The sequence below is a fragment of the Condylostylus longicornis genome, unplaced genomic scaffold, assembly GCF_029603195.1.
Source record: "Condylostylus longicornis isolate FDR11 unplaced genomic scaffold, ASM2960319v2 ptg000116l, whole genome shotgun sequence".
NCBI lineage: Eukaryota > Metazoa > Arthropoda > Insecta > Diptera > Dolichopodidae > Condylostylus > Condylostylus longicornis.
The window spans coordinates 110,429-123,343 of NW_026578084.1; positions in this window are offsets into that span (position 1 = coordinate 110,429).

Here is a 12,915-nt window from a genome sequence, read left to right on the forward strand (position 1 = left end):
AATTTCGGAAATTTATTTTCTATTGTTTATGTTCGCCTGTTACTTTCAGTAAAATTAAAATTCTTAAAAATAATCAAAATGAAATATTTTTCAAATAAAATACCAGACCAGAAGAAATAATAGGAAGCAAATTTATTATTTTTAAATTTCGGAAATTTATTTTCTATTGTTTATGTTCGCCTGTTACTTTCAGTAAAATTAAAATTCTTAAAAATAATCAAAATGAAATATTTTTCAAATAAAATACCAGACCAGAAGAAATAATAGGAAGCAAATTTATTATTTTTAAATTTCGGAAATTTATTTTCTATTGTTTATGTTCGCCTGTTACTTTCAGTAAAATTAAAATTCTTAAAAATAATCAAAATGAAATATTTTTCAAATAAAATACCAGACCAGAAGAAATAATAGGAAGCAAATTTATTATTTTTAAATTTCGGAAATTTATTTTCTATTGTTTATGTTCGCCTGTTACTTTCAGTAAAATTAAAATTCTTAAAAATAATCAAAATGAAATATTTTTCAAATAAAATACCAGGCCAGAAGAAATAATAGGAAGCAAATTTATTATTTTTAAATTTCGGAAATTTATTTTCTATTGTTTATGTTCGCCTGTTACTTTCAGTAAAATTAAAATTCTTAAAAATAATCAAAATGAAATATTTTTCAAATAAAATACCAGGCCAGAAGAAATAATAGGAAGCAAATTTATTATTTTTAAATTTCGGAAATTTATTTTCTATTGTTTATGTTCGCCTGTTACTTTCAGTAAAATTAAAATTCTTAAAAATAATCAAAATGAAATATTTTTCAAATAAAATACCAGGCCAGAAGAAATAATAGGAAGCAAATTTATTATTTTTAAATTTCGGAAATTTATTTTCTATTGTTTATGTTCGCCTGTTACTTTCAGTAAAATTAAAATTCTTAAAAATAATCAAAATGAAATATTTTTCAAATAAAATACCAGACCAGAAGAAATAATAGGAAGCAAATTTATTATTTTTAAATTTCGGAAATTTATTTTCTATTGTTTATGTTCGCCTGTTACTTTCAGTAAAATTAAAATTCTTAAAAATCATCAAAATGAAATATTTTTCAAATAAAATACCAGGCCAGAAGAAATAATAGGAAGCAAATTTATTATTTTTAATTTTCGCAAATTTATTTTCTATTGTTTATGTTCGCCTGTTACTTTCAGTAAAATTAAAATTCTTAAAAATAATCAAAATGAAATATTTTTCAAATAAAATACCAGACCAGAAGAAATAATAGGAAGCAAATTTATTATTTTTAAATTTCGGAAATTTATTTTCTATTGTTTATGTTCGCCTGTTACTTTCAGTAAAATTAAAATTCTTAAAAATAATCAAAATGAAATATTTTTCAAATAAAATACCAGACCAGAAGAAATAATAGGAAGCAAATTTATTATTTTTAAATTTCGGAAATTTATTTTCTATTGTTTATGTTCGCCTGTTACTTTCAGTAAAATTAAAATTCTTAAAAATAATCAAAATGAAATATTTTTCAAATAAAATACCAGACCAGAAGAAATAATAGGAAGCAAATTTATTATTTTTAAATTTCGGAAATTTATTTTCTATTGTTTATGTTCGCCTGTTACTTTCAGTAAAATTAAAATTCTTAAAAATCATCAAAATGAAATATTTTTCAAATAAAATACCAGACCAGAAGAAATAATAGGAAGCAAATTTATTATTTTTAAATTTCGGAAATTTATTTTCTATTGTTTATGTTCGCCTGTTACTTTCAGTAAAATTAAAATTCTTAAAAATAATCAAAATGAAATATTTTTCAAATAAAATACCAGGCCAGAAGAAATAATAGGAAGCAAATTTATTATTTTTAATTTTCGCAAATTTATTTTCTATTGTTTATGTTCGCCTGTTACTTTCAGTAAAATTAAAATTCTTAAAAATAATCAAAATGAAATATTTTTCAAATAAAATACCAGACCAGAAGAAATAATAGGAAGCAAATTTATTATTTTTAAATTTCGGAAATTTATTTTCTATTGTTTATGTTCGCCTGTTACTTTCAGTAAAATTAAAATTCTTAAAAATAATCAAAATGAAATATTTTTCAAATAAAATACCAGGCCAGAAGAAATAATAGGAAGCAAATTTATTATTTTTAAATTTCGGAAATTTATTTTCTATTGTTTATGTTCGCCTGTTACTTTCAGTAAAATTAAAATTCTTAAAAATCATCAAAATGAAATATTTTTCAAATAAAATACCAGGCCAGAAGAAATAATAGGAAGCAAATTTATTATTTTTAATTTTCGCAAATTTATTTTCTATTGTTTATGTTCGCCTGTTACTTTCAGTAAAATTAAAATTCTTAAAAATAATCAAAATGAAATATTTTTCAAATAAAATACCAGGCCAGAAGAAATAATAGGAAGCAAATTTATTATTTTTAAATTTCGGAAATTTATTTTCTATTGTTTATGTTCGCCTGTTACTTTCAGTAAAATTAAAATTCTTAAAAATCATCAAAATGAAATATTTTTCAAATAAAATACCAGGCCAGAAGAAATAATAGGAAGCAAATTTATTATTTTTAATTTTCGCAAATTTATTTTCTATTGTTTATGTTCGCCTGTTACTTTCAGTAAAATTAAAATTCTTAAAAATAATCAAAATGAAATATTTTTTAAATAAAATACCAGGCCAGAAGAAATAATAGGAAGCAAATTTATTATTTTTAATTTTCGGAAATTTATTTTCTATTGTTTATGTTCGCCTGTTACTTTCAGTAAAATTAAAATTCTTAAAAATCATCAAAATAAAATATTTTTCAAATAAAATACCAGGCCAGAAGAAATAATAGGAAGCAAATTTATTATTTTTAAATTTCGGAAATTTATTTTCTATTGTTTATGTTCGCCTGTTACTTTCAGTAAAATTAAAATTCTTAAAAATCATCAAAATGAAATATTTTTCAAATAAAATACCAGGCCAGAAGAAATAATAGGAAGCAAATTTATTATTTTTAATTTTCGCAAATTTATTTTCTATTGTTTATGTTCGCCTGTTACTTTCAGTAAAATTAAAATTCTTAAAAATAATCAAAATGAAATATTTTTCAAATAAAATACCAGACCAGAAGAAATAATAGGAAGCAAATTTATTATTTTTAAATTTCGGAAATTTATTTTCTATTGTTTATGTTCGCCTGTTACTTTCAGTAAAATTAAAATTCTTAAAAATAATCAAAATGAAATATTTTTCAAATAAAATACCAGACCAGAAGAAATAATAGGAAGCAAATTTATTATTTTTAAATTTCGGAAATTTATTTTCTATTGTTTATGTTCGCCTGTTACTTTCAGTAAAATTAAAATTCTTAAAAATCATCAAAATGAAATATTTTTCAAATAAAATACCAGGCCAGAAGAAATAATAGGAAGCAAATTTATTATTTTTAATTTTCGCAAATTTATTTTCTATTGTTTATGTTCGCCTGTTACTTTCAGTAAAATTAAAATTCTTAAAAATAATCAAAATGAAATATTTTTTAAATAAAATACCAGGCCAGAAGAAATAATAGGAAGCAAATTTATTATTTTTAATTTTCGGAAATTTATTTTCTATTGTTTATGTTCGCCTGTTACTTTCAGTAAAATTAAAATTCTTAAAAATCATCAAAATAAAATATTTTTCAAATAAAATACCAGGCCAGAAGAAATAATAGGAAGCAAATTTATTATTTTTAAATTTCGGAAATTTATTTTCTATTGTTTATGTTCGCCTGTTACTTTCAGTAAAATTAAAATTCTTAAAAATCATCAAAATGAAATATTTTTCAAATAAAATACCAGGCCAGAAGAAATAATAGGAAGCAAATTTATTATTTTTAATTTTCGCAAATTTATTTTCTATTGTTTATGTTCGCCTGTTACTTTCAGTAAAATTAAAATTCTTAAAAATAATCAAAATGAAATATTTTTCAAATAAAATACCAGACCAGAAGAAATAATAGGAAGCAAATTTATTATTTTTAAATTTCGGAAATTTATTTTCTATTGTTTATGTTCGCCTGTTACTTTCAGTAAAATTAAAATTCTTAAAAATAATCAAAATGAAATATTTTTCAAATAAAATACCAGACCAGAAGAAATAATAGGAAGCAAATTTATTATTTTTAAATTTCGCAAATTTATTTTCTATTGTTTATGTTCGCCTGTTACTTTCAGTAAAATTAAAATTCTTAAAAATCATCAAAATAAAATATTTTTCAAATAAAATACCAGACCAGAAGAAATAATAGGAAGCAAATTTATTATTTTTAAATTTCGGAAATTTATTTTCTATTGTTTATGTTCGCCTGTTACTTTCAGTAAAATTAAAATTCTTAAAAATCATCAAAATAAAATATTTTTCAAATAAAATACCAGGCCAGAAGAAATAATAGGAAGCAAATTTATTATTTTTAAATTTCGGAAATTTATTTTCTATTGTTTATGTTCGCCTGTTACTTTCAGTAAAATTAAAATTCTTAAAAATAATCAAAATGAAATATTTTTCAAATAAAATACCAGACCAGAAGAAATAATAGGAAGCAAATTTATTATTTTTAAATTTCGGAAATTTATTTTCTATTGTTTATGTTCGCCTGTTACTTTCAGTAAAATTAAAATTCTTAAAAATAATCAAAATGAAATATTTTTCAAATAAAATACCAGGCCAGAAGAAATAATAGGAAGCAAATTTATTATTTTTAAATTTCGGAAATTTATTTTCTATTGTTTATGTTCGCCTGTTACTTTCAGTAAAATTAAAATTCTTAAAAATCATCAAAATGAAATATTTTTCAAATAAAATACCAGACCAGAAGAAATAATAGGAAGCAAATTTATTATTTTTAAATTTCGGAAATTTATTTTCTATTGTTTATGTTCGCCTGTTACTTTCAGTAAAATTAAAATTCTTAAAAATCATCAAAATGAAATATTTTTCAAATAAAATACCAGGCCAGAAGAAATAATAGGAAGCAAATTTATTATTTTTAATTTTCGCAAATTTATTTTCTATTGTTTATGTTCGCCTGTTACTTTCAGTAAAATTAAAATTCTTAAAAATAATCAAAATGAAATATTTTTCAAATAAAATACCAGACCAGAAGAAATAATAGGAAGCAAATTTATTATTTTTAAATTTCGGAAATTTATTTTCTATTGTTTATGTTCGCCTGTTACTTTCAGTAAAATTAAAATTCTTAAAAATAATCAAAATGAAATATTTTTCAAATAAAATACCAGACCAGAAGAAATAATAGGAAGCAAATTTATTATTTTTAAATTTCGGAAATTTATTTTCTATTGTTTATGTTCGCCTGTTACTTTCAGTAAAATTAAAATTCTTAAAAATAATCAAAATGAAATATTTTTCAAATAAAATACCAGACCAGAAGAAATAATAGGAAGCAAATTTATTATTTTTAAATTTCGGAAATTTATTTTCTATTGTTTATGTTCGCCTGTTACTTTCAGTAAAATTAAAATTCTTAAAAATCATCAAAATGAAATATTTTTCAAATAAAATACCAGACCAGAAGAAATAATAGGAAGCAAATTTATTATTTTTAAATTTCGGAAATTTATTTTCTATTGTTTATGTTCGCCTGTTACTTTCAGTAAAATTAAAATTCTTAAAAATAATCAAAATGAAATATTTTTCAAATAAAATACCAGGCCAGAAGAAATAATAGGAAGCAAATTTATTATTTTTAAATTTCGGAAATTTATTTTCTATTGTTTATGTTCGCCTGTTACTTTCAGTAAAATTAAAATTCTTAAAAATCATCAAAATGAAATATTTTTCAAATAAAATACCAGGCCAGAAGAAATAATAGGAAGCAAATTTATTATTTTTAATTTTCGCAAATTTATTTTCTATTGTTTATGTTCGCCTGTTACTTTCAGTAAAATTAAAATTCTTAAAAATAATCAAAATGAAATATTTTTTAAATAAAATACCAGGCCAGAAGAAATAATAGGAAGCAAATTTATTATTTTTAATTTTCGGAAATTTATTTTCTATTGTTTATGTTCGCCTGTTACTTTCAGTAAAATTAAAATTCTTAAAAATCATCAAAATAAAATATTTTTCAAATAAAATACCAGGCCAGAAGAAATAATAGGAAGCAAATTTATTATTTTTAAATTTCGGAAATTTATTTTCTATTGTTTATGTTCGCCTGTTACTTTCAGTAAAATTAAAATTCTTAAAAATAATCAAAATGAAATATTTTTCAAATAAAATACCAGGCCAGAAGAAATAATAGGAAGCAAATTTATTATTTTTAAATTTCGGAAATTTATTTTCTATTGTTTATGTTCGCCTGTTACTTTCAGTAAAATTAAAATTCTTAAAAATCATCAAAATGAAATATTTTTCAAATAAAATACCAGGCCAGAAGAAATAATAGGAAGCAAATTTATTATTTTTAATTTTCGCAAATTTATTTTCTATTGTTTATGTTCGCCTGTTACTTTCAGTAAAATTAAAATTCTTAAAAATAATCAAAATGAAATATTTTTCAAATAAAATACCAGGCCAGAAGAAATAATAGGAAGCAAATTTATTATTTTTAAATTTCGGAAATTTATTTTCTATTGTTTATGTTCGCCTGTTACTTTCAGTAAAATTAAAATTCTTAAAAATCATCAAAATAAAATATTTTTCAAATAAAATACCAGGCCAGAAGAAATAATAGGAAGCAAATTTATTATTTTTAAATTTCGGAAATTTATTTTCTATTGTTTATGTTCGCCTGTTACTTTCAGTAAAATTAAAATTCTTAAAAATAATCAAAATGAAATATTTTTCAAATAAAATACCAGGCCAGAAGAAATAATAGGAAGCAAATTTATTATTTTTAAATTTCGGAAATTTATTTTCTATTGTTTATGTTCGCCTGTTACTTTCAGTAAAATTAAAATTCTTAAAAATCATCAAAATGAAATATTTTTCAAATAAAATACCAGACCAGAAGAAATAATAGGAAGCAAATTTATTATTTTTAATTTTCGGAAATTTATTTTCTATTGTTTATGTTCGCCTGTTACTTTCAGTAAAATTAAAATTCTTAAAAATCATCAAAATGAAATATTTTTCAAATAAAATACCAGGCCAGAAGAAATAATAGGAAGCAAATTTATTATTTTTAAATTTCGGAAATTTATTTTCTATTGTTTATGTTCGCCTGTTACTTTCAGTAAAATTAAAATTCTTAAAAATCATCAAAATAAAATATTTTTCAAATAAAATACCAGGCCAGAAGAAATAATAGGAAGCAAATTTATTATTTTTAAATTTCGGAAATTTATTTTCTATTGTTTATGTTCGCCTGTTACTTTCAGTAAAATTAAAATTCCTAAAAATCATCAAAATGAAATATTTTTCAAATAAAATACCAGGCCAGAAGAAATAATAGGAAGCAAATTTATTATTTTTAAATTTCGGAAATTTATTTTCTATTGTTTATGTTCGCCTGTTACTTTCAGTAAAATTAAAATTCTTAAAAATCATCAAAATGAAATATTTTTCAAATAAAATACCAGGCCAGAAGAAATAATAGGAAGCAAATTTATTATTTTTAATTTTCGCAAATTTATTTTCAATTGTTTATGTTCGCCTGTTACTTTCAGTAAAATTAAAATTCTTAAAAATCATCAAAATGAAATATTTTTCAAATAAAATACCAGGCCAGAAGAAATAATAGGAAGCAAATTTATTATTTTTAAATTTCGGAAATTTATTTTCTATTGTTTATGTTCGCCTGTTACTTTCAGTAAAATTAAAATTCTTAAAAATCATCAAAATGAAATATTTTTTAAATAAAATACCAGGCCAGAAGAAATAATAGGAAGCAAATTTATTATTTTTAATTTTCGGAAATTTATTTTCTATTGTTTATGTTCGCCTGTTACTTTCAGTAAAATTAAAATTCTTAAAAATCATCAAAATGAAATATTTTTCAAATAAAATACCAGGCCAGAAGAAATAATAGGAAGCAAATTTATTATTTTTAAATTTCGGAAATTTATTTTCTATTGTTTATGTTCGCCTGTTACTTTCAGTAAAATTAAAATTCTTAAAAATCATCAAAATGAAATATTTTTCAAATAAAATACCAGGTCAGAAGAAATAATAGGAAGCAAATTTATTATTTTTAATTTTCGCAAATTTATTTTCTATTGTTTATGTTCGCCTGTTACTTTCAGTAAAATTAAAATTCTTAAAAATAATCAAAATGAAATATTTTTTAAATAAAATACCAGGCCAGAAGAAATAATAGGAAGCAAATTTATTATTTTTAAATTTCGGAAATTTATTTTCTATTGTTTATGTTCGCCTGTTACTTTCAGTAAAATTAAAATTCTTAAAAATCATCAAAATGAAATATTTTTCAAATAAAATACCAGACCAGAAGAAATAATAGGAAGCAAATTTATTATTTTTAAATTTCGGAAATTTATTTTCTATTGTTTATGTTCGCCTGTTACTTTCAGTAAAATTAAAATTCTTAAAAATAATCAAAATGAAATATTTTTCAAATAAAATACCAGGCCAGAAGAAATAATAGGAAGCAAATTTATTATTTTTAAATTTCGGAAATTTATTTTCTATTGTTTATGTTCGCCTGTTACTTTCAGTAAAATTAAAATTCTTAAAAATCATCAAAATGAAATATTTTTCAAATAAAATACCAGGCCAGAAGAAATAATAGGAAGCAAATTTATTATTTTTAATTTTCGCAAATTTATTTTCTATTGTTTATGTTCGCCTGTTACTTTCAGTAAAATTAAAATTCTTAAAAATAATCAAAATGAAATATTTTTTAAATAAAATACCAGGCCAGAAGAAATAATAGGAAGCAAATTTATTATTTTTAATTTTCGGAAATTTATTTTCTATTGTTTATGTTCGCCTGTTACTTTCAGTAAAATTAAAATTCTTAAAAATCATCAAAATGAAATATTTTTCAAATAAAATACCAGGCCAGAAGAAATAATAGGAAGTAAATTTATTATTTTTAATTTTCGGAAGTTTATTTTGTATTGTTTATGTTCGCCTGTTACTTTCAGTAAAATTAAAATTCTTAAAAATAATCAAAATGAAATATTTTTCAAATAAAATACCAGGCCAGAAGAAATAATAGGAAGTAAATTTATTATTTTTAATTTTCGCAAATTTATTTTCTATTGTTTATGTTCGCCTGTTACTTTCAGTAAAATTAAAATTCTTAAAAATCATCAAAATGAAATATTTTTCAAATAAAATACCAGGCCAGAAGAAATAATAGGAAGCAAATTTATTATTTTTAATTTTCGCAAATTTATTTTCAATTGTTTATGTTCGCTTGTTACTTTCAGTAAAATTAAAATTCTTAAAAATCATCAAAATGAAATATTTTTCAAATAAAATACCAGGCCAGAAGAAATAATAGGAAGCAAATTTATTATTTTTAATTTTCGCAAATTTATTTTCAATTGTTTATGTTCGCCTGTTACTTTCAGTAAAATTAAAATTCTTAAAAATCATCAAAATGAAATATTTTTCAAATAAAATACCAGGCCAGAAGAAATAATAGGAAGTAAATTTATTATTTTTAAATTTCGGAAATTTATTTTCTATTGTTTATGTTCGCCTGTTACTTTCAGTAAAATTAAAATTCTTAAAAATCATCAAAATGAAATATTTTTCAAATAAAATACCAGGCCAGAAGAAATAATAGGAAGCAAATTTATTATTTTTAAATTTCGGAAATTTATTTTCTATTGTTTATGTTCGCCTGTTACTTTCAGTAAAATTAAAATTCTTAAAAATCATCAAAATGAAATATTTTTCAAATAAAATACCAGGTCAGAAGAAATAATAGGAAGCAAATTTATTATTTTTAAATTTCGGAAATTTATTTTCTATTGTTTATGTTCGCCTGTTACTTTCAGTAAAATTAAAATTCTTAAAAATCATCAAAATGAAATATTTTTCAAATAAAATACCAGGCCAGAAGAAATAATAGGAAGCAAATTTATTATTTTTAATTTTCGCAAATTTATTTTCAATTGTTTATGTTCGCCTGTTACTTTCAGTAAAATTAAAATTCTTAAAAATCATCAAAATGAAATATTTTTCAAATAAAATACCAGGTCAGAAGAAATAATAGGAAGCAAATTTATTATTTTTAATTTTCGCAAATTTATTTTCTATTGTTTATGTTCGCCTGTTACTTTCAGTAAAATTAAAATTCTTAAAAATAATCAAAATGAAATATTTTTTAAATAAAATACCAGGCCAGAAGAAATAATAGGAAGCAAATTTATTATTTTTAATTTTCGGAAATTTATTTTCTATTGTTTATGTTCGCCTGTTACTTTCAGTAAAATTAAAATTCTTAAAAATCATCAAAATGAAATATTTTTCAAATAAAATACCAGGCCAGAAGAAATAATAGGAAGCAAATTTATTATTTTTAAATTTCCTAAATTTATTTTCTATTGTTTATGTTCGCCTGTTACTTTCAGTAAAATTAAAATTCTTAAAAATCATCAAAATAAAATATTTTTCAAATAAAATACCAGGCCAGAAGAAATAATAGGAAGCAAATTTATTATTTTTAAATTTCGGAAATTTATTTTCTATTGTTTATGTTCGCCTGTTACTTTCAGTAAAATTAAAATTCTTAAAAATCATCAAAATGAAATATTTTTCAAATAAAATACCAGACCAGAAGAAATAATAGGAAGCAAATTTATTATTTTTAAATTTCGGAAATTTATTTTCTATTGTTTATGTTCGCCTGTTACTTTCAGTAAAATTAAAATTCTTAAAAATAATCAAAATGAAATATTTTTCAAATAAAATACCAGGCCAGAAGAAATAATAGGAAGCAAATTTATTATTTTTAATTTTCGCAAATTTATTTTCTATTGTTTATGTTCGCCTGTTACTTTCAGTAAAATTAAAATTCTTAAAAATAATCAAAATGAAATATTTTTTAAATAAAATACCAGGCCAGAAGAAATAATAGGAAGCAAATTTATTATTTTTAATTTTCGGAAATTTATTTTCTATTGTTTATGTTCGCCTGTTACTTTCAGTAAAATTAAAATTCTTAAAAATCATCAAAATGAAATATTTTTCAAATAAAATACCAGGCCAGAAGAAATAATAGGAAGTAAATTTATTATTTTTAATTTTCGGAAGTTTATTTTGTATTGTTTATGTTCGCCTGTTACTTTCAGTAAAATTAAAATTCTTAAAAATAATCAAAATGAAATATTTTTCAAATAAAATACCAGGCCAGAAGAAATAATAGGAAGTAAATTTATTATTTTTAATTTTCGCAAATTTATTTTCTATTGTTTATGTTCGCCTGTTACTTTCAGTAAAATTAAAATTCTTAAAAATCATCAAAATGAAATATTTTTCAAATAAAATACCAGGCCAGAAGAAATAATAGGAAGCAAATTTATTATTTTTAAATTTCGGAAATTTATTTTCTATTGTTTATGTTCGCCTGTTACTTTCAGTAAAATTAAAATTCTTAAAAATCATCAAAATGAAATATTTTTCAAATAAAATACCAGGCCAGAAGAAATAATAGGAAGCAAATTTATTATTTTTAATTTTCGCAAATTTATTTTCAATTGTTTATGTTCGCTTGTTACTTTCAGTAAAATTAAAATTCTTAAAAATCATCAAAATGAAATATTTTTCAAATAAAATACCAGGCCAGAAGAAATAATAGGAAGCAAATTTATTATTTTTAATTTTCGCAAATTTATTTTCAATTGTTTATGTTCGCCTGTTACTTTCAGTAAAATTAAAATTCTTAAAAATCATCAAAATGAAATATTTTTCAAATAAAATACCAGGCCAGAAGAAATAATAGGAAGTAAATTTATTATTTTTAAATTTCGGAAATTTATTTTCTATTGTTTATGTTCGCCTGTTACTTTCAGTAAAATTAAAATTCTTAAAAATCATCAAAATGAAATATTTTTCAAATAAAATACCAGGCCAGAAGAAATAATAGGAAGCAAATTTATTATTTTTAAATTTCGGAAATTTATTTTCTATTGTTTATGTTCGCCTGTTACTTTCAGTAAAATTAAAATTCTTAAAAATCATCAAAATGAAATATTTTTCAAATAAAATACCAGGCCAGAAGAAATAATAGGAAGTAAATTTATTATTTTTAATTTTCGCAAATTTATTTTCAATTGTTTATGTTCGCCTGTTACTTTCAGTAAAATTAAAATTCTTAAAAATCATCAAAATGAAATATTTTTCAAATAAAATACCAGGCCAGAAGAAATAATAGGAAGCAAATTTATTATTTTTAAATTTCGGAAATTTATTTTCTATTGTTTATGTTCGCCTGTTACTTTCAGTAAAATTAAAATTCTTAAAAATCATCAAAATGAAATATTTTTCAAATAAAATACCAGGCCAGAAGAAATAATAGGAAGCAAATTTATTATTTTTAAATTTCGGAAATTTATTTTCTATTGTTTATGTTCGCCTGTTACTTTCAGTAAAATTAAAATTCTTAAAAATCATCAAAATGAAATATTTTTCAAATAAAATACCAGGCCAGAAGAAATAATAGGAAGCAAATTTATTATTTTTAATTTTCGCAAATTTATTTTCAATTGTTTATGTTCGCCTGTTACTTTCAGTAAAATTAAAATTCTTAAAAATCATCAAAATGAAATATTTTTCAAATAAAATACCAGGCCAGAAGAAATAATAGGAAGCAAATTTATTATTTTTAAATTTCGGAAATTTATTTTCTATTGTTTATGTTCGCCTGTTACTTTCAGTAAAATTAAAATTCTTAAAAATCATCAAAATGAAATATTTTTCAAATAAA